At 49.2% G+C, this 21,503-nt stretch overlaps 16 non-coding genes across 16 annotated transcripts; all 16 read left to right on the forward strand.

The window, feature by feature from the left end:
* Positions 1 to 56: 56 nt before the first annotated feature.
* On the forward strand, positions 57 to 138 carry Trnas-gcu. The gene has a single exon. It is a non-coding gene; the product is annotated as a tRNA-Ser (tRNA).
* An 809-nt stretch (positions 139 to 947) lies between these two features.
* On the forward strand, positions 948 to 1,029 carry Trnas-gcu. Its single transcript has one exon. It is a non-coding gene; the product is annotated as a tRNA-Ser (tRNA).
* Positions 1,030 to 1,838: 809 nt separating this feature from the next.
* Trnas-gcu lies at positions 1,839 to 1,920 on the forward strand. Its single transcript has one exon. It is a non-coding gene; the product is annotated as a tRNA-Ser (tRNA).
* An 802-nt stretch (positions 1,921 to 2,722) lies between these two features.
* On the forward strand, positions 2,723 to 2,804 carry Trnas-gcu. The gene has a single exon. It is a non-coding gene; the product is annotated as a tRNA-Ser (tRNA).
* An 809-nt stretch (positions 2,805 to 3,613) lies between these two features.
* Trnas-gcu lies at positions 3,614 to 3,695 on the forward strand. The gene has a single exon. It is a non-coding gene; the product is annotated as a tRNA-Ser (tRNA).
* An 809-nt stretch (positions 3,696 to 4,504) lies between these two features.
* Positions 4,505 to 4,586, forward strand: Trnas-gcu. The gene has a single exon. It is a non-coding gene; the product is annotated as a tRNA-Ser (tRNA).
* Positions 4,587 to 5,395: 809 nt separating this feature from the next.
* Positions 5,396 to 5,477, forward strand: Trnas-gcu. The gene has a single exon. It is a non-coding gene; the product is annotated as a tRNA-Ser (tRNA).
* An 809-nt stretch (positions 5,478 to 6,286) lies between these two features.
* On the forward strand, positions 6,287 to 6,368 carry Trnas-gcu. Its single transcript has one exon. It is a non-coding gene; the product is annotated as a tRNA-Ser (tRNA).
* Positions 6,369 to 7,177: 809 nt separating this feature from the next.
* Positions 7,178 to 7,259, forward strand: Trnas-gcu. Its single transcript has one exon. It is a non-coding gene; the product is annotated as a tRNA-Ser (tRNA).
* Positions 7,260 to 8,068: 809 nt separating this feature from the next.
* Trnas-gcu lies at positions 8,069 to 8,150 on the forward strand. The gene has a single exon. It is a non-coding gene; the product is annotated as a tRNA-Ser (tRNA).
* Positions 8,151 to 15,444: 7,294 nt separating this feature from the next.
* Positions 15,445 to 15,526, forward strand: Trnas-gcu. The gene has a single exon. It is a non-coding gene; the product is annotated as a tRNA-Ser (tRNA).
* An 809-nt stretch (positions 15,527 to 16,335) lies between these two features.
* Trnas-gcu lies at positions 16,336 to 16,417 on the forward strand. The gene has a single exon. It is a non-coding gene; the product is annotated as a tRNA-Ser (tRNA).
* Positions 16,418 to 17,226: 809 nt separating this feature from the next.
* On the forward strand, positions 17,227 to 17,308 carry Trnas-gcu. The gene has a single exon. It is a non-coding gene; the product is annotated as a tRNA-Ser (tRNA).
* Positions 17,309 to 18,117: 809 nt separating this feature from the next.
* On the forward strand, positions 18,118 to 18,199 carry Trnas-gcu. Its single transcript has one exon. It is a non-coding gene; the product is annotated as a tRNA-Ser (tRNA).
* An 809-nt stretch (positions 18,200 to 19,008) lies between these two features.
* On the forward strand, positions 19,009 to 19,090 carry Trnas-gcu. The gene has a single exon. It is a non-coding gene; the product is annotated as a tRNA-Ser (tRNA).
* Positions 19,091 to 19,929: 839 nt separating this feature from the next.
* Positions 19,930 to 20,011, forward strand: Trnas-gcu. The gene has a single exon. It is a non-coding gene; the product is annotated as a tRNA-Ser (tRNA).
* The last annotated feature ends 1,492 nt before the right edge of the window (positions 20,012 to 21,503 follow it).

Raw genomic sequence — 21,503 nt, forward strand, 5'->3', positions numbered from 1 at the left:
CGACAAATGTCTTCTTTCCGCAAGCACTAGCCCAAGACACAGCTGTTGTACCAGCAGACGAGGTGGCCGAGTGGTTAAGGCGTTGGACTGCTAATCCAATGTGCTCTGCACGCGTGGGTTCGAATCCCATCCTCGTCGATGAATTTTACGTGAAGCACGCGTTTGCGGTCACTCCTTCTCCGTGCGAAACGCCACTCAGTAGTAACAACGACGCGTGTACGTGGCAAATAGCGTGTGTATGAAATACGAGACAAAACTGCCCACCAGAAGAAAGCGCACAACATTCCATAGCGTATGCCCTTCGAATTAAACATCATTTCGAGATCTACAAACCAATCAAATTTCGGCTGCAGCTACGAGTATGTTGGTATTTGCGAACGACGAGCTCTAATTTATATTTAAGTGCATACCTGTCCCAGTCATTTTAACGTATCGAGCCTATAATAATCCATCTGTAGCACAACTGTCGCCATCTACAGAAGCGATTTGGCAGGGCCCACTGGAGAGACTTGACTTTGCAGCCATCCGTCGCTAGTGGCCGACCAAACACCAAGCTCCATCGCAAACAGCAGGACAATCTTGGGCTAGGGGGAACGTCAAAACCTTGCAAGCAATATCAGTGTAGCGTATCGAGCTGTACGTTTCGTTGCAGTAAGTCTTGGAAAAGAATGCACAGCACCTTTCTCATTTGCATTAGACGACACTGCATGTCGATACAATGCTTATTCCTGCAGTAAATAGGTGGGCCGGTGATTTTGCCCCGATCGGATATCGACGTGGACGGATGCTGTCATTAAACGATTCGCGAGTGGGAGCTTGGTCGGCTGCACTGCAGCTTGGAATTAGACGTTAACACCGGCCCAGTACGATGTTTTGAATGCGTTTTCGAATCGACAAATGTCTTCTTTCCGCAAGCACTAGCCCAAGACACAGCTGTTGTACCAGCAGACGAGGTGGCCGAGTGGTTAAGGCGTTGGACTGCTAATCCAATGTGCTCTGCACGCGTGGGTTCGAATCCCATCCTCGTCGATGAATTTTACGTGAAGCACGCGTTTGCGGTCACTCCTTCTCCGTGCGAAACGCCACTCAGTAGTAACAACGACGCGTGTACGTGGCAAATAGCGTGTGTATGAAATACGAGACAAAACTGCCCACCAGAAGAAAGCGCACAACATTCCATAGCGTATGCCCTTCGAATTAAACATCATTTCGAGATCTACAAACCAATCAAATTTCGGCTGCAGCTACGAGTATGTTGGTATTTGCGAACGACGAGCTCTAATTTATATTTAAGTGCATACCTGTCGCAGTCATTTTAACGTATCGAGCCTATAATAATCCATCTGTAGCACAACTGTCGCCATCTACAGAAGCGATTTGGCAGGGCCCACTGGAGAGACTTGACTTTGCAGCCATCCGTCGCTAGTGGCCGACCAAACACCAAGCTCCATCGCAAACAGCAGGACAATCTTGGGCTAGGGGGAACGTCAAAACCTTGCAAGCAATATCAGTGTAGCGTATCGAGCTGTACGTTTCGTTGCAGTAAGTCTTGGAAAAGAATGCACAGCACCTTTCTCATTTGCATTAGACGACACTGCATGTCGATACAATGCTTATTCCTGCAGTAAATAGGTGGGCCGGTGATTTTGCCCCGATCGGATATCGACGTGGACGGATGCTGTCATTAAACGATTCGCGAGTGGGAGCTTGGTCGGCTGCACTGCGGCTTGGAATTAGACGTTAACACCGGCCCAGTACGATGTTTTGAATGCGTTTTCGAATCGACAAATGTCTTCTTTCCGCAAGCACTAGCCCAAGACACAGCTGTTGTACCAGCAGACGAGGTGGCCGAGTGGTTAAGGCGTTGGACTGCTAATCCAATGTGCTCTGCACGCGTGGGTTCGAATCCCATCCTTGTCGATGCATTTTACGTGAAGCACGCGTTTGCGGTCACTCCTCCGTGCGAAACGCCACTCAGTAGTAACAACAACGCGTGTACGTGGCAAATAGCGTGTGAATGAAATACGAGACAAAACTGCCCACCAGATGAAAGCGCACAACATTCCATAGCGTATGCCCTTCGAATTAAACATCATTTCGAGATCTACAAACCAATCAAATTTCGGCTGCAGCTACGAGTATGTTGGTATTTGCGAACGACGAGCTATAATTTATATTTAAGTGCATACCTGTCGCAGTCATTTTAACGTATCGAGCCTATAATAATCCATCTGTGTGAGGCCGCCATCTACAGAAGCGATTTGGCAGGGCCCACTGGAGAGACTTGACTTTGCAGCCATCCGTCGCTAGTGGCCGACCAAACACCAAGCTCCATCGCAAACAGCAGGACAATCTTGGGCTAGGGGGAACGTCAAAACCTTGCAAGCAATATCAGTGTAGCGTATCGAGCTGTACGTTTCGTTGCAGTAAGTCTTGGAAAAGAATGCACAGCACCTTTCTCATTTGCATTAGACGACACTGCATGTCGATACAATGCTTATTCCTGCAGTAAATAGGTGGGCCGGTGATTTTGCCCCGATCGGATATCGACGTGGACGGATGCTGTCATTAAACGATTCGCGAGTGGGAGCTTGGTCGGCTGCACTGCAGCTTGGAATTAGACGTTAACACCGGCCCAGTACGATGTTTTGAATGCGTTTTCGAATCGACAAATGTCTTCTTTCCGCAAGCACTAGCCCAAGACACAGCTGTTGTACCAGCAGACGAGGTGGCCGAGTGGTTAAGGCGTTGGACTGCTAATCCAATGTGCTCTGCACGCGTGGGTTCGAATCCCATCCTCGTCGATGAATTTTACGTGAAGCACGCGTTTGCGGTCACTCCTTCTCCGTGCGAAACGCCACTCAGTAGTAACAACGACGCGTGTACGTGGCAAATAGCGTGTGTATGAAATACGAGACAAAACTGCCCACCAGAAGAAAGCGCACAACATTCCATAGCGTATGCCCTTCGAATTAAACATCATTTCGAGATCTACAAACCAATCAAATTTCGGCTGCAGCTACGAGTATGTTGGTATTTGCGAACGACGAGCTCTAATTTATATTTAAGTGCATACCTGTCGCAGTCATTTTAACGTATCGAGCCTATAATAATCCATCTGTAGCACAACTGTCGCCATCTACAGAAGCGATTTGGCAGGGCCCACTGGAGAGACTTGACTTTGCAGCCATCCGTCGCTAGTGGCCGACCAAACACCAAGCTCCATCGCAAACAGCAGGACAATCTTGGGCTAGGGGGAACGTCAAAACCTTGCAAGCAATATCAGTGTAGCGTATCGAGCTGTACGTTTCGTTGCAGTAAGTCTTGGAAAAGAATGCACAGCACCTTTCTCATTTGCATTAGACGACACTGCATGTCGATACAATGCTTATTCCTGCAGTAAATAGGTGGGCCGGTGATTTTGCCCCGATCGGATATCGACGTGGACGGATGCTGTCATTAAACGATTCGCGAGTGGGAGCTTGGTCGGCTGCACTGCAGCTTGGAATTAGACGTTAACACCGGCCCAGTACGATGTTTTGAATGCGTTTTCGAATCGACAAATGTCTTCTTTCCGCAAGCACTAGCCCAAGACACAGCTGTTGTACCAGCAGACGAGGTGGCCGAGTGGTTAAGGCGTTGGACTGCTAATCCAATGTGCTCTGCACGCGTGGGTTCGAATCCCATCCTCGTCGATGAATTTTACGTGAAGCACGCGTTTGCGGTCACTCCTTCTCCGTGCGAAACGCCACTCAGTAGTAACAACGACGCGTGTACGTGGCAAATAGCGTGTGTATGAAATACGAGACAAAACTGCCCACCAGAAGAAAGCGCACAACATTCCATAGCGTATGCCCTTCGAATTAAACATCATTTCGAGATCTACAAACCAATCAAATTTCGGCTGCAGCTACGAGTATGTTGGTATTTGCGAACGACGAGCTCTAATTTATATTTAAGTGCATACCTGTCCCAGTCATTTTAACGTATCGAGCCTATAATAATCCATCTGTAGCACAACTGTCGCCATCTACAGAAGCGATTTGGCAGGGCCCACTGGAGAGACTTGACTTTGCAGCCATCCGTCGCTAGTGGCCGACCAAACACCAAGCTCCATCGCAAACAGCAGGACAATCTTGGGCTAGGGGGAACGTCAAAACCTTGCAAGCAATATCAGTGTAGCGTATCGAGCTGTACGTTTCGTTGCAGTAAGTCTTGGAAAAGAATGCACAGCACCTTTCTCATTTGCATTAGACGACACTGCATGTCGATACAATGCTTATTCCTGCAGTAAATAGGTGGGCCGGTGATTTTGCCCCGATCGGATATCGACGTGGACGGATGCTGTCATTAAACGATTCGCGAGTGGGAGCTTGGTCGGCTGCACTGCAGCTTGGAATTAGACGTTAACACCGGCCCAGTACGATGTTTTGAATGCGTTTTCGAATCGACAAATGTCTTCTTTCCGCAAGCACTAGCCCAAGACACAGCTGTTGTACCAGCAGACGAGGTGGCCGAGTGGTTAAGGCGTTGGACTGCTAATCCAATGTGCTCTGCACGCGTGGGTTCGAATCCCATCCTCGTCGATGAATTTTACGTGAAGCACGCGTTTGCGGTCACTCCTTCTCCGTGCGAAACGCCACTCAGTAGTAACAACGACGCGTGTACGTGGCAAATAGCGTGTGTATGAAATACGAGACAAAACTGCCCACCAGAAGAAAGCGCACAACATTCCATAGCGTATGCCCTTCGAATTAAACATCATTTCGAGATCTACAAACCAATCAAATTTCGGCTGCAGCTACGAGTATGTTGGTATTTGCGAACGACGAGCTCTAATTTATATTTAAGTGCATACCTGTCGCAGTCATTTTAACGTATCGAGCCTATAATAATCCATCTGTAGCACAACTGTCGCCATCTACAGAAGCGATTTGGCAGGGCCCACTGGAGAGACTTGACTTTGCAGCCATCCGTCGCTAGTGGCCGACCAAACACCAAGCTCCATCGCAAACAGCAGGACAATCTTGGGCTAGGGGGAACGTCAAAACCTTGCAAGCAATATCAGTGTAGCGTATCGAGCTGTACGTTTCGTTGCAGTAAGTCTTGGAAAAGAATGCACAGCACCTTTCTCATTTGCATTAGACGACACTGCATGTCGATACAATGCTTATTCCTGCAGTAAATAGGTGGGCCGGTGATTTTGCCCCGATCGGATATCGACGTGGACGGATGCTGTCATTAAACGATTCGCGAGTGGGAGCTTGGTCGGCTGCACTGCAGCTTGGAATTAGACGTTAACACCGGCCCAGTACGATGTTTTGAATGCGTTTTCGAATCGACAAATGTCTTCTTTCCGCAAGCACTAGCCCAAGACACAGCTGTTGTACCAGCAGACGAGGTGGCCGAGTGGTTAAGGCATTGGACTGCTAATCCAATGTGCTCTGCACGCGTGGGTTCGAATCCCATCCTCGTCGATGAATTTTACGTGAAGCACGCGTTTGCGGTCACTCCTTCTCCGTGCGAAACGCCACTCAGTAGTAACAACGACGCGTGTACGTGGCAAATAGCGTGTGTATGAAATACGAGACAAAACTGCCCACCAGAAGAAAGCGCACAACATTCCATAGCGTATGCCCTTCGAATTAAACATCATTTCGAGATCTACAAACCAATCAAATTTCGGCTGCAGCTACGAGTATGTTGGTATTTGCGAACGACGAGCTCTAATTTATATTTAAGTGCATACCTGTCGCAGTCATTTTAACGTATCGAGCCTATAATAATCCATCTGTAGCACAACTGTCGCCATCTACAGAAGCGATTTGGCAGGGCCCACTGGAGAGACTTGACTTTGCAGCCATCCGTCGCTAGTGGCCGACCAAACACCAAGCTCCATCGCAAACAGCAGGACAATCTTGGGCTAGGGGGAACGTCAAAACCTTGCAAGCAATATCAGTGTAGCGTATCGAGCTGTACGTTTCGTTGCAGTAAGTCTTGGAAAAGAATGCACAGCACCTTTCTCATTTGCATTAGACGACACTGCATGTCGATACAATGCTTATTCCTGCAGTAAATAGGTGGGCCGGTGATTTTGCCCCGATCGGATATCGACGTGGACGGATGCTGTCATTAAACGATTCGCGAGTGGGAGCTTGGTCGGCTGCACTGCAGCTTGGAATTAGACGTTAACACCGGCCCAGTACGATGTTTTGAATGCGTTTTCGAATCGACAAATGTCTTCTTTCCGCAAGCACTAGCCCAAGACACAGCTGTTGTACCAGCAGACGAGGTGGCCGAGTGGTTAAGGCGTTGGACTGCTAATCCAATGTGCTCTGCACGCGTGGGTTCGAATCCCATCCTCGTCGATGAATTTTACGTGAAGCACGCGTTTGCGGTCACTCCTTCTCCGTGCGAAACGCCACTCAGTAGTAACAACGACGCGTGTACGTGGCAAATAGCGTGTGTATGAAATACGAGACAAAACTGCCCACCAGAAGAAAGCGCACAACATTCCATAGCGTATGCCCTTCGAATTAAACATCATTTCGAGATCTACAAACCAATCAAATTTCGGCTGCAGCTACGAGTATGTTGGTATTTGCGAACGACGAGCTCTAATTTATATTTAAGTGCATACCTGTCGCAGTCATTTTAACGTATCGAGCCTATAATAATCCATCTGTAGCACAACTGTCGCCATCTACAGAAGCGATTTGGCAGGGCCCACTGGAGAGACTTGACTTTGCAGCCATCCGTCGCTAGTGGCCGACCAAACACCAAGCTCCATCGCAAACAGCAGGACAATCTTGGGCTAGGGGGAACGTCAAAACCTTGCAAGCAATATCAGTGTAGCGTATCGAGCTGTACGTTTCGTTGCAGTAAGTCTTGGAAAAGAATGCACAGCACCTTTCTCATTTGCATTAGACGACACTGCATGTCGATACAATGCTTATTCCTGCAGTAAATAGGTGGGCCGGTGATTTTGCCCCGATCGGATATCGACGTGGACGGATGCTGTCATTAAACGATTCGCGAGTGGGAGCTTGGTCGGCTGCACTGCAGCTTGGAATTAGACGTTAACACCGGCCCAGTACGATGTTTTGAATGCGTTTTCGAATCGACAAATGTCTTCTTTCCGCAAGCACTAGCCCAAGACACAGCTGTTGTACCAGCAGACGAGGTGGCCGAGTGGTTAAGGCGTTGGACTGCTAATCCAATGTGCTCTGCACGCGTGGGTTCGAATCCCATCCTCGTCGATGAATTTTACGTGAAGCACGCGTTTGCGTTCACTCCTTCTCCGTGCGAAACGCCACTCAGTAGTAACAACGACGCGTGTACGTGGCAAATAGCGTGTGTATGAAATACGAGACAAAACTGCCCACCAGAAGAAAGCGCACAACATTCCATAGCGTATGCCCTTCGAATTAAACATCATTTCGAGATCTACAAACCAATCAAATTTCGGCTGCAGCTACGAGTATGTTGGTATTTGCGAACGACGAGCTCTAATTTATATTTAAGTGCATACCTGTCGCAGTCATTTTAACGTATCGAGCCTATAATAATCCATCTGTAGCACAACTGTCGCCATCTACAGAAGCGATTTGGCAGGGCCCACTGGAGAGACTTGACTTTGCAGCCATCCGTCGCTAGTGGCCGACCAAACACCTAGCTCCATCGCAAACAGCAGGACAATCTTGGGCTAGGGGGAACGTCAAAACCTTGCAAGCAATATCAGTGTAGCGTATCGAGCTGTACGTTTCGTTGCAGTAAGTCTTGGAAAAGAATGCACAGCACCTTTCTCATTTGCATTAGACGACACTGCATGTCGATACAATGCTTATTCCTGCAGTAAATAGGTGGGCCGGTGATTTTGCCCCGATCGGATATCGACGTGGACGGATGCTGTCATTAAACGATTCGCGAGTGGGAGCTTGGTCGGCTGCACTGCAGCTTGGAATTAGACGTTAACACCGGCCCAGTACGATGTTTTGAATGCGTTTTCGAATCGACAAATGTCTTCTTTCCGCAAGCACTAGCCCAAGACACAGCTGTTGTACCAGCAGACGAGGTGGCCGAGTGGTTAAGGCGTTGGACTGCTAATCCAATGTGCTCTGCACGCGTGGGTTCGAATCCCATCCTCGTCGATGAATTTTACGTGAAGCACGCGTTTGCGGTCACTCCTTCTCCGTGCGAAACGCCACTCAGTAGTAACAACGACGCGTGTACGTGGCAAATAGCGTGTGTATGAAATACGAGACAAAACTGCCCACCAGAAGAAAGCGCACAACATTCCATAGCGTATGCCCTTCGAATTAAACATCATTTCGAGATCTACAAACCAATCAAATTTCGGCTGCAGCTACGAGTATGTTGGTATTTGCGAACGACGAGCTCTAATTTATATTTAAGTGCATACCTGTCGCAGTCATTTTAACGTATCGAGCCTATAATAATCCATCTGTAGCACAACTGTCGCCATCTACAGAAGCGATTTGGCAGGGCCCACTGGAGAGACTTGACTTTGCAGCCATCCGTCGCTAGTGGCCGACCAAACACCAAGCTCCATCGCAAACAGCAGGACAATCTTGGGCTAGGGGGAACGTCAAAACCTTGCAAGCAATATCAGTGTAGCGTATCGAGCTGTACGTTTCGTTGCAGTAAGTCTTGGAAAAGAATGCACAGCACCTTTCTCATTTGCATTAGACGACACTGCATGTCGATACAATGCTTATTCCTGCAGTAAATAGGTGGGCCGGTGATTTTGCCCCGATCGGATATCGACGTGGACGGATGCTGTCATTAAACGATTCGCGAGTGGGAGCTTGGTCGGCTGCACTGCAGCTTGGAATTAGACGTTAACACCGGCCCAGTACGATGTTTTGAATGCGTTTTCGAATCGACAAATGTCTTCTTTCCGCAAGCACTAGCCCAAGACACAGCTGTTGTACCAGCAGACGAGGTGGCCGAGTGGTCAGTGCGGCTCTCGCAGCCGAGCGAAGCAGACGTGCGGTGTGTGCTCTCCGCTGTCAGAGAGAGCCCGCGCGCCTTGTTTACTTTTTTCGGCCGACACTAACGTGACGCCGTAGCGCTACAAGACCATGGCAAACCAATACAGAAGATCAACCTTGAAATTCACATTTCGGAACGACTTTACCCGACCAAAGGCGCTCGAAGTGGAACGCTTTTTAAAAGAGGAAGCCAAGATCCCGGCTGCCGACATTGTCGGCATTCACTTTTCGATCGTCAGTAGCACGGTCTATGTAAAGCTCATAAACGAAATTACATGCGACAAGGTACTTCGTGAGATGAAACAAGAACTCCGCTTCTGCCACGCAGATGGCAATGTTGGCAACGTCGAGGTCGGCCATGCCGCAATGGGACTGCGGACTATCCGCATATTCGAACTTCCATTTGAACTCCCGGCGGCAGAAGTTGTAGCGGCGCTCCGCCCCTACGGCACGGTACACGAACACGTGGCTGAAAAATGGACCCAGTTTAAGACGTATCCAGTACTCAATGGAGTACGCCAAGTGCGCATAGATCTCCAACGACACGTGCCATCCTATCTACAGATAGGAGGATGCCGGGCCATAGTTATTTATGACGGCCAGCCGAAGACGTGTTCCGGATGCGGCAAAGAAGGACACCTTCGTTCCGAGTGCCTCCAGCGTCGGATCACACAACTCCCACCGAAGGACGTTGCGCCACCAGCGGCGAAGACTGTTCTACCCGTGACTTACGCGGCGGCGCTCACGACGTTCTCCACACAACAGACACGGCCGACCGCTTCAGCGGTACAAGAATCACTTTCCACGGACAAAAACCTGGATGATCCGCCGACCTGGCCAGTGGTGGAAAATAGTACTACGACTCTGGAGCTACCGAACGCGACAGACATTGACGCCGGCAAGATGGCAATTGATTCCCTTATTGTACCGACCGAAGCGTTTGTTCCGGCGGAGCGTGAGTCAGTGCCGTCTTCTGACAATGAAGGCCATGTACGGAAACAGCGATCACCGAAACGCCGAAAGCGCCGTCGTCGGACCGTGTCGGAACATAGCGGTTCGCATTCGGCCGGGGAAGAACAACTAACCACTCAAGAAGCCAGCCGCGAAGCTGAGGCTGTTTCCACTGACTCCAACCTTGCAGAACAGACAGAAAAACATGCAGCTTTCGAACATCAGCCCATTGACAGAAACAGTGAGCAGCGGGAAGGTACCAGTGCAGGCAGCGAAGTCGCCCGGTCCCTTACTACCAAACATTCCGAGGCTATGGAACATGAACAGACATCCGCGCCCGCTTCGTGGGCCGAGGACGTCGAGACACAAGATCCCGACCCGCGGCCAGCTGAGGCGCCGCCGGATCAAGCAGCATAAGCAGCACAAGGAGGACCGCGTTTGGCGGGGGGTGACATCACTTCCGATGTTCGCTTCTCTCCAACTTCAACATGGATAACCTCGCCCAAACAACGCGTTGCCAGGCTTACCGCCTGGCGACAATGAATATCAACATGATCAGTTCTCCTGTCAAGATCCAACTTTTGATAGAAACCATACGAGCCATGGGAGTTGACTTTGCTTTCCTACAAGAAGTGAAAGCGACTGCACTCCCGCACTTTTACGGTTACGCCACACATGTGACGCCCGGAAGCCCTGCAGACACCGGAGTGGCAATATTAGTGCGTGAAGGTATTGAAGTTACCGACGTCACGTTTCTTCCCTCCGCGAGAGGAATAGCATTTACGGCACTCAACACCCGATTCATTAATGTTTACGCGCCGTCGGGTACCACAAGACGTCACGACCGCGCCAGATTCTACTCCACAGATGTCGCTCCCCTTTTCCTTGGACGATACGAGCACAGCGTCTTCGCCGGCGATTTTAATTGCGTACTTCACCCCAAGGACCAAATCCCACATTACATGCCTTGTCCGGAACTGGGTGCGATGATCCAAGAACTTCACTTGTGCGACACGTGGGAAAAAGTCCACGGTAACCGCTCTGGCCACACTCATCTTACCAGTCATTCGGCCAGCCGACTTGACCGCATATATGTGTCACAAGATCTCACACACGGTGTGGTGGACGCCGAATTATGGCCTCAAGCCTATTCCGATCACAGTGCCTATATCTGCACTATACACCTACGCCCCCAACAAGTCTGGCGCAGCAATGGCTTTTGGAAGCTCAACATAACTCATCTCCAGGACCTGGACTGCCGTCGGCAAGTTGCAGCAACGTGGACTGACTGTGAACGCCGCCACCCACGATACACCTCGACCCTGGAGTGGTGGCTCCTCTGTGCCAAACCAGCAATCCGTAGGACACTTATGCGTTATGGCAAGGACGTGACTGCGTGGCATCGACAGACCCTCGATTTTTACTACGCGGCACTCAGGGACCTCGACGCCTTACCCCCTTCCCCGGAGAGACAACATGACCAAAGCAGAATCAAGGCTCACATACTATCATTGACGAAGCGTCGACTAGAAGGTGCAGTAGTCCGCTCGCGACGGCACGACCGAACGGTTGCAGAGGAACCCACTATGCACCACGTTGTGGCGGATAAGCGTCGACAACGTCAACATTTAATCACACAACTCAGGACACATGACGGTCGCTTATGTACGACCCAAGCAACCATAGTAAAGGCGGTGGAGGATCATTTTCGTCATCTTTACAAGGAAAGAACCGTCATTGACGAGGCCACTACTGAAGTGTTACAGCAGTAACCCGTACTATCGACGAGGCTACCGTGAATGCACTAACAGAGGAAATCTCACTCGAAGAAGTCGAAGACGCCGTGGACAAAGGTGCGGCCAATAAATCTCCTGGACCTGATGGATTGCCCATCGAATTCTACCGGACTTTCCGTGACATCATGATGCCTCGCTGGGTTACAATGTTCCGCGAACTTATGTCTCCAGACTGTGTTGTGCCGCCAGCGTTTGTAGAAGGTCTCCTCATACCAGTACACAAGCCAGGTGGAGGGCTATCGATTAACGACTATCGGCCGCTTACAATGTTGAACGCCGATTACAAGATTTTCACCAGGATTATGGTGAGCCGTATTAAGACGACTTTGCCGATGATCCTCGCTCCAGAACAGACGTCGCAGGGGGGAGAAGCCAATATACACATGGCCACCGGTGACTGCAGGGACTTAATAGCGATCGCTTCTGCGTGCCGTCTGAGAGCGGCGATCGTCTCCGTCGATTGCCACCGCGCCTTTGATAGAGTGCACCACAACTTCCTCCTACGAGTGATGGACTGTATGGGATTCCCCCCGGGCCTCATCGACACCCTACGGCGTCTTTGGACCGCAGCCAGCTCACACGTTCAGGTCAATGGAAGGACGGCAGGACCAGTACCCATTAAGAGGTCTCTACGACAGGGTTGTCCCCTTTCTACCTACCTTTATGCAATCGCACTCGAGCCACTCCTTGGGGGCCTTAACCACCGCCTATCTGGTATCACGCTGCGGGACGTCACCTTTCGCTATAGGACATACGCTGACGACCTGCTACTGCTGGTTCGTTCCAATGACGAAGTTCAAAGCGTACTAACCTGGATTGAGCGATACGGACAGGCCGCAGGCAGTCTTCTGAACATCAACAAGTCGGCGGCGTTGGACATTGGGCGTGGTCTCGGACCGGAAGCCCTCGCTCCCCTCCCACCAGTTTCTGATCTGCGATATTTGGGAATCACGTTCAAGAAAGATGTACGTAAAACAGCTGCAGCAAACTACCGACGGTTATTACAGATCATACGCGCAATGGTGCGACAGAACCTACTCCGGGACTTGAATCTGCTACAACGTGTTGAATACCTGAACCTCTACGTGGCATCAAAACTCAACCACGTGGCACAGGTCCTCCCACTACCGCTGCAGATAGGTCGCCGGCTTCAGGCGGCCTTCAGTTACTACGTTTCCGCAGGTCATATCTTTAAAGTACGATATGACACTCTTACCCTCCCAGTGCACAAAGGAGGGCTGGGATTGGTCAACGTCAGGGCGAGAGCAGCTGCTCTTTACATGAGCAACATGAGGAAACGATGGAAAAGTCAATATGCCTCTCTCACGGGTCGTTTACTGCAGGTTCTGATGCCAGCCTCTAACGTCCCGCCGGTGTCGGTTGCGCACGTCGCACCACAGCTCTCCCATGTGTCGACCTTCATTCTTGATTACAGCTATGTCAGCTCGAACCTCTCCGCCACACGTCCACCAAAGGCGAAAGATTTTTATACCAACCTTCTGCGGGCTGTTCACCATAACGTGGTGGAAAACAAGTACCCTACGGTTCACTGGCCAAGAGTGTGGAAAACGATACACCACCACTTTCTGTCATCCACGGTGCGTTCGAAGTGGTATCAGATCGCCAACAAAAAATATGCCACACGCCAGCGACTTCACACTATTGGACTGGCAGACTCCCCTTATTGCCCAGATTGTCACCTTTTGGATACCGATGAACATCGTTTTACTTGCGCATCATCGTCCGGAGTTTGGCGACTAACACAGAAGATATTGGCTTGTTACCTCCGGGTCACACCTGATATGATTGACCCGCAGACCCTACTCTGTCCCGATGAAACTTACTTTCCGGCTGCAAAATATCATGCGCTTACATGGTTCAAAGGATTTACCGTCGCCTACATCTTTAGCGACGGAGAGAAAGAGCAGCTTGATTACTGGTGGTTCCTACAAAATGCTCACAACGCCCTCGAACGCACACCGAAATACCGTACGCTCTTCGCAAATTATTTACGCAGCGTTTTCGTTAACCCCCCACTCAGCTGGGGAGTGCCAGGCTGTGGTTAATGTGCTGTGCCGCATCACACTAACGGCTCCGCCTTGCCAGCCATGACCAAAGAAGAGACAAGCTGCTGCAAGGATACTGTTTTCCTTGAGGCACTAGCGAAGCAGAATGCCTCCGTTGCAGATGCCCTTCAAAGGCGCTATTGGAGATTTCAGATAACGATGCCAAGGCTCCAAGTGGAACCAGTTACATTATTGAAGAACCTTTTAGTTAGAATTACAACAGTGGTTTATATTTTATTTTTTTGATTACTCTTTTATGCCACCTTTGTTGTTGTAACACTTACTTGTAACACTTAGTTACTAGAATTCTCATTTGTACACGCTCCCTAAATGTAATCATATAAAAGAAAAGTGGCAACGGATAGCCCTAAACTTGATTCCCATACTTCCCCTGGTCTATAGGCAGCTCTCTGGGGTGGGTTTACTCAGGAGCTAGCGCCTGAAGTGGATCAAATTTTTTTGTTATAGGATGACAAGTGGCGGTGGCACTTAGGTTGTTTTATTTTTTTATTTATTTATTTTTTTAGTTCCATTTTCCTAAGGGGCTTCTTAAGGGAAGAAAGTGGTTCAACAAGGGGGTAAAAAAAAATAAAAATAAAAAAAAAATAAAAAGAAATAAAAAAACAAAAATAAAAAAAAGGGGAATGAGAAAAAAAAATGGTTAAGATGTTTGACTGCTATGCGGAAAGTTTTGAGTTCAAACCTTGTTCGGTTCTTAATATTTTGTTTATTTAAAAACAATGTCTGAGTGTATTACTTCATGAATTTCATTCGTTTGAATGTAATTTTTTGAAATTTCTAGTTCTTTGTCTTTTCATTATAATCATAATAGGTTTTCAAAAAAAAAAAAAACAAAAAAAAAATAAAAAATAAAAAAAATAAATAAAAAAAACGAAAAAAAAAAAACAAAAAAATAAAAAAAAAAAGTGGTTAAGGCGTTGGACTGCTAATCCAATGTGCTCTGCACGCGTGGGTTCGAATCCCATCCTCGTCGATGAATTTTACGTGAAGCACGCGTTTGCGGTCACTCCTTCTCCGTGCGAAACGCCACTCAGTAGTAACAACGACGCGTGTACGTGGCAAATAGCGTGTGTATGAAATACGAGACAAAACTGCCCACCAGAAGAAAGCGCACAACATTCCATAGCGTATGCCCTTCGAATTAAACATCATTTCGAGATCTACAAACCAATCAAATTTCGGCTGCAGCTAAGAGTATGTTGGTATTTGCGAACTACGAGCTCTAATTTATATTTAAGTGCATACCTGTCGCAGTCATTTTAACGTATCGAGCCTATAATAATCCATCTGTTTCGTTGCAGTAAGTCTTGGAAAAGAATGCACAGCACCTTTCTCATTTGCATTAGACGACACTGCATGTCGATACAATGCTTATTCCTGCAGTAAATAGGTGGGCCGGTCATTTTGCCCCGATCGGATATCGACGTGGACGGATGCTGTCATTAAACGATTCGCGAGTGGGAGCTTGGTCGGCTGCACTGCAGCTTGGAATTAGACGTTAACACCGGCCCAGTACGATGTTTTGAATGCGTTTTCGAATCGACAAATGTCTTCTTTCCGCAAGCACTAGCCCAAGACACAGCTGTTGTACCAGCAGACGAGGTGGCCGAGTGGTTAAGGCGTTGGACTGCTTATCCAATGTGCTCTGCACGCGTGGGTTCGAATCCCATCCTCGTCGATGAATTTTACGAGAAGCACGCGTTTGCGGTAACTCCTTCTCCGTGCGAAACGCCACTCAGTAGTAACAACGACGCGTGTACGTGGCAAATAGCGTGTGTATGAAATACGAGACAAAACTGCCCACCAGGTGAAAGCGCACAACATTCCATAGCGTATGCCCTTCGAATTAAACATCATTTCGAGATTTACAAACCAATCAAATTTCGGCTGCAGCTACGAGTATGTTGGTATTTGCGAACGACGAGCTCTAATTTATATTTAAGTGCATACCTGTCGCAGTCATTTTAACGTATCGAGCCTATAATAATCCATCTGTAGCACAACTGTCGCCATCTACAGAAGCGATTTGGCAGGGCCCACTGGAGAGACTTGACTTTGCAGCCATCCGTCGCTAGTGGCCGACCAAACACCAAGCTCCATCGCAAACAGCAGGACAATCTTGGGCTAGGGGGAACGTCAAAACCTTGCAAGCAATATCAGTGTAGCGTATCGAGCTGTACGTTTCGTTGCAGTAAGTCTTGGAAAAGAATGCACAGCACCTTTCTCATTTGCATTAGACGACACTGCATGTCGATACAATGCTTATTCCTGCAGTAAATAGGTGGGCCGGTGATTTTGCCCCGATCGGATATCGACGTGGACGGATGCTGTCATTAAACGATTCGCGAGTGGGAGCTTGGTCGGCTGCACTGCAGCTTGGAATTAGACGTTAACACCGGCCCAGTACGATGTTTTGAATGCGTTTTCGAATCGACAAATGTCTTCTTTCCGCAAGCACTAGCCCAAGACACAGCTGTTGTACCAGCAGACGAGGTGGCCGAGTGGTTAAGGCGTTGGACTGCTTATCCAATGTGCTCTGCACGCGTGGGTTCGAATCCCATCCTCGTCGATGAATTTTACGTGAAGCACGCGTTTGCGGTCACTCCTTCTCCGTGCGAAACGCCACTCAGTAGTAACAACGACGCGTGTACGTGGCAAATAGCGTGTGTCTGAAATACGAGACAAAACTGCCCACCAGAAGAAAGCGCACAACATTCCATAGCGTATGCCCTTCGAATTAAACATCATTTCGAGATCTACAAACCAATCAAATTTCGGCTGCAGCTACGAGTATGTTGGTATTTGCGAACGACGAGCTCTAATTTATATTTAAGTGCATACCTGTCGCAGTCATTTTAACGTATCGAGCCTATAATAATCCATCTGTAGCACAACTGTCGCCATCTACAGAAGCGATTTGGCAGGGCCCACTGGAGAGACTTGACTTTGCAGCCATCCGTCGCTAGTGGCCGACCAAACACCAAGCTCCATCGCAAACAGCAGGACAATCTTGGGCTAGGGGGAACGTCAAAACCTTGCAAGCAATATCAGTGTAGCGTATCGAGCTGTACGTTTCGTTGCAGTAAGTCTTGGAAAAGAATGCACAGCACCTTTCTCATTTGCATTAGACGACACTGCATGTCGATACAATGCTTATTCCTGCAGTAAATAGGTGGGCCTGTGATTTTGCCGCGATCGGATATCGACGTGGACGGATGCTGTCATTAAACGATTCGCGAGTGGGAGCTTGGTCGGCTGCACTGCAGCTTGGAATTAGACGTTAACACCGGCCCAGTACGATGTTTTGAATGCGTTTTCGAATCGACAAATGTCTTCTTTCCGCAAGCACTAGCCCAAGACACAGCTGTTGTACCAGCAGACGAGGTGGCCGAGTGGTTAAGGCGTTGGACTGCTAATCCAATGTGCTCTGCACGCGTGGGTTCGAATCCCATCCTCGTCGATGAATTTTACGTGAAGCACGCGTTTGCGGTCACTCCTTCTCCGTGCGAAACGCCACTCAGTAGTAACAACGACGCGTGTACGTGGCAAATAGCGTGTGTATGAAATACGAGACAAAACTGCCCACCAGGTGAAAGCGCACAACATTCCATAGCGTATGCCCTTCGAATTAAACATCATTTCGAGATCTACAAACCAATCAAATTTCGGCTGCAGCTACGAGTATGTTGGTATTTGCGAACGACGAGCTCTAATTTATATTTAAGTGCATACCTGTCGCAGTCATTTTAACGTATCGAGCCTATAATAATCCATCTGTAGCACAACTGTCGCCATCTACAGAAGCGATTTGGCAGGGCCCACTGGAGAGACTTGACTTTGCAGCCATCCGTCGCTAGTGGCCGACCAAACACCAAGCTCCATCGCAAACAGCAGGACAATCTTGGGCTAGGGGGAACGTCAAAACCTTGCAAGCAATATCAGTGTAGCGTATCGAGCTGTACGTTTCGTTGCAGTAAGTCTTGGAAAAGAATGCACAGCACCTTTCTCATTTGCATTAGACGACACTGCATGTCGATACAATGCTTATTCCTGCAGTAAATAGGTGGGCCGGTGATTTTGCCCCGATCGGATATCGACGTGGACGGATGCTGTCATTAAACGATTCGCGAGTGGGAGCTTGGTCGGCTGCACTGCAGCTTGGAGTTAGACGTTAACACCGGCCCAGTACGATGTTTTGAATGCGTTTTCGAATCGACAAATGTCTTCTATCCGCAAGCACTAGCCCAAGACACAGCTGTTGTACCAGCAGACGAGGTGGCCGAGTGGTTAAGGCGTTGGACTGCTTATCCAATGTGCTCTGAACGCGTGGGTTCGAATCCCATCCTCGTCGATGAATTTTACGTGAAGCACGCGTTTGCGGTCACTCCTTCTCCGTGCGAAACGCCACTCAGTAGTAACAACGACGCGTGTACGTGGCAAATAGCGTGTGTATGAAATACGAGACAAAACTGCCCACCAGAAGAAAGCGCACAACATTCCATAGCGTATGCCCTTCGAATTAAACATCATTTCGAGATCTACAAACCAATCAAATTTCGGCTGCAGCTACGAGTATGTTGGTATTTGCGAACGACGAGCTCTAATTTATATTTAAGTGCATACCTGTCGCAGTCATTTTAACGTATCGGGCCTATAATAATCCATCTGTAGCACAACTGTCGCCATCTACAGAAGCGATTTGGCAGGGCCCACTGGAGAGACTTGACTTTGCAGCCATCCGTCGCTAGTGGCCGACCAAACACCAAGCTCCATCGCAAACAGCAGGACAATCTTGGGCTAGGGGGAACGTCAAAACCTTGCAAGCAATATCAGTGTAGCGTATCGAGCTGTACGTTTCGTTGCAGTAAGTCTTGGAAAAGAATGCACAGCACCTTTCTCATTTGCATTAGACGACACTGCATGTCGATACAATGTTTATTCCTGCAGTAAATAGGTGGGCCGGTGATTTTGCCCCGATCGGATATCGACGTGGACGGATGCTGTCATTAAACGATTCGCGAGTGGGAGCTTGGTCGGCTGCACTGCAGCTTGGAATTAGACGTTAACACCGGCCCAGTACGATGTTTTGAATGCGTTTTCGAATCGACAAATGTCTTCTTTCCGCAAGCACTAGCCCAAGACACAGCTGTTGTACCAGCAGACGAGGTGGCCGAGTGGTTAAGGCGTTGGACTGCTTATCCAATGTGCTCTGCACGCGTGGGTTCGAATCCCATCCTCGTCGATGAATTTTACGTGAAGCACGCGTTTGCGGTCACTCCTTCTCCGTGCGAAACGCCACTCAGTAGTAACAACGACGCGTGTACGTGGCAAATAGCGTGTGTATGAAATACGAGACAAAACTGCCCACCAGAAGAAAGCGCACAACATTCCATAGCGTATGCCCTTCGAATTAAACATCATTTCGAGATCTACAAACCAATCAAATTTCGGCTGCAGCTACGAGTATGTTGGTATTTGCGAACGACGAGCTCTAATTTATATTTAAGTGCATACCTGTCGCAGTCATTTTAACGTATCGAGCCTATAATAATCCATCTGTAGCACAACTGTCGCCTTACGACAGTTTGTTTCAAGTGAGGCCGCCATCTACAGAAGCGATTTGGCAGGGCCCACTGGAGAGACTTGACTTTGCAGCCATCCGTCGCTAGTGGCCGACCAAACACCAAGCTCCATCGCAAACAGCAGGACAATCTTGGGCTAGGGGGAACGTCAAAACCTTGCAAGCAATATCAGTGTAGCGTATCGAGCTGTACGTTTCGTTGCAGTAAGTCTTGGAAAAGAATGCACAGCACCTTTCTCATTTGCATTAGACGACACTGCATGTCGATACAATGCTTATTCCTGCAGTAAATAGGTGGGCCGGTGATTTTGCCCCGATCGGATATCGACGTGGACGGATGCTGTCATTAAACGATTCGCGAGTGGGAGCTTGGTCGGCTGCACTGCAGCTTGGAATTAGACGTTAACACCGGCCCAGTACGATGTTTTGAATGCGTTTTCGAATCGACAAATGTCTTCTTTCCGCAAGCACTAGCCCAAGACACAGCTGTTGTACCAGCAGACGAGGTGGCCGAGTGGTTAAGGCGTTGGACTGCTAATCCAATGTGCTCTGCACGCGTGGGTTCGAATCCCATCTTCGTCGATGAATAAGACGCATTCGGACAGCGTATCCGTGCGCATCGCGCGGGGCAGCGGGACGGTTGCGGCTTTGTTTACGTCGCCGGGATTTTGGCGCTTCGTTCTTCGTGATTGCTGCTTTCAAGGTTTGTAAGTAACAAAATGTCGACATTTTCGAGAGCTAACACCGTTCAGTGTGTCTTTGATAGAAGTGCTGTCCGCCCTACCGCATTTGAAATACACGAATGGTTATTCGAAGACTTAAAGATACCGGAAGAAATCGTAGACACCTTTCAATTGGACTTTGTTCAGTATTGCTTGTTCTTGAAATTTACGTCTGGGGACTTGTGTGAAAAATTTGTTGCTAAATTTGGTGGCAGTCGCCGTTTTAAACATGCAGACGGCAGTATTAGTAATGTGCAAATTGTGGCATCAGGGTTTGGAATTCGAACTGTCCGTGTTTTTAATGTACCACCTGAATGCCCTGATCAAGTTTTATCTCGTGCCTTGTCGCGGTTTGGTGACGTTCTGACCATTACGATGGAGAAATGGTCTAGTGCATACCGTTATAAAGTTGCTAGTGGTGTCCGTAGTGTCCGGATGGACCTGAAACAACATATTCCTTCCTACTTTGTAATCGGTGGGGTTCGTGCACAGATCTCATATATCGGGCAACCGCCGACATGTGCCGTATGTCATTCCACGGAACATTTAAGGGGTGACTTCCCTCGACGGCGGCCTGTTCAGTTACCGCGCCAAGATGTTGTGGGTGGTAGCGATAAATTTGTGCCCCTTATGAGTGAGATTGTAGCAGGAACATCCTTTACCGGTCCGACCGACCGACCGACCGTGCGACCTTCGGCCGTTTCTTCTGTCGAAGACAGGTCCGTCGCGGAAAATAATAACACGACTGTCGGGCAGGAGGAAATGGAGGTTGTCCAGGACCCGCCTGCCCCGACCGACCGGGTTGATGACGAACGGGACGTACGCCCTGTTAATACTGATCCCGTTCAATCGGAATCGGTGGAGGCAACAGACGCTTCTTTACCCCCGCCGCCCCTCCCGGTGCCAACTTCTGCCGAAACTGTAACGCCTTCAGCGGAAAGTAAAAAGCAACGCCGCCAGCGGGGCAAGGGTAAACAGGTCAGGGATCCGAACCCGGCCGCCCTCGCGAATCCGCCAGCCACGGAGAGTGGCAGTGAAAGTGAGCCAATGTCACAGGGTTCCTCCCGTAATAGCAGCCCCGCCAGGACAGAGAAGATTCGAGCACACACTGCTCACTTGAAACAATTTCTCAGTGCCGGGAAGGAACAGGACATTGCTGCTGCTAAGCGCAAATTAGAACAGGGCAGTGAGCAGTTACCACAGCGCCCGCGCAAATATTCGGTGCCGTCACAGCCGGCCGTAACATCGCGCGGCGGCCAGGCGGAAGCCGCCCAGTCGTCGGGCGACGCACGACCACCCCCGCCACCTGATAGTCACAGCCCGTGGTGGCAACAGCAGGAGGACGAGGGGGG

The sequence above is a fragment of the Schistocerca piceifrons genome, unplaced genomic scaffold, assembly GCF_021461385.2.
Source record: "Schistocerca piceifrons isolate TAMUIC-IGC-003096 unplaced genomic scaffold, iqSchPice1.1 HiC_scaffold_478, whole genome shotgun sequence".
In the NCBI taxonomy this organism is placed as follows: Eukaryota; Metazoa; Arthropoda; class Insecta; order Orthoptera; family Acrididae; genus Schistocerca; species Schistocerca piceifrons.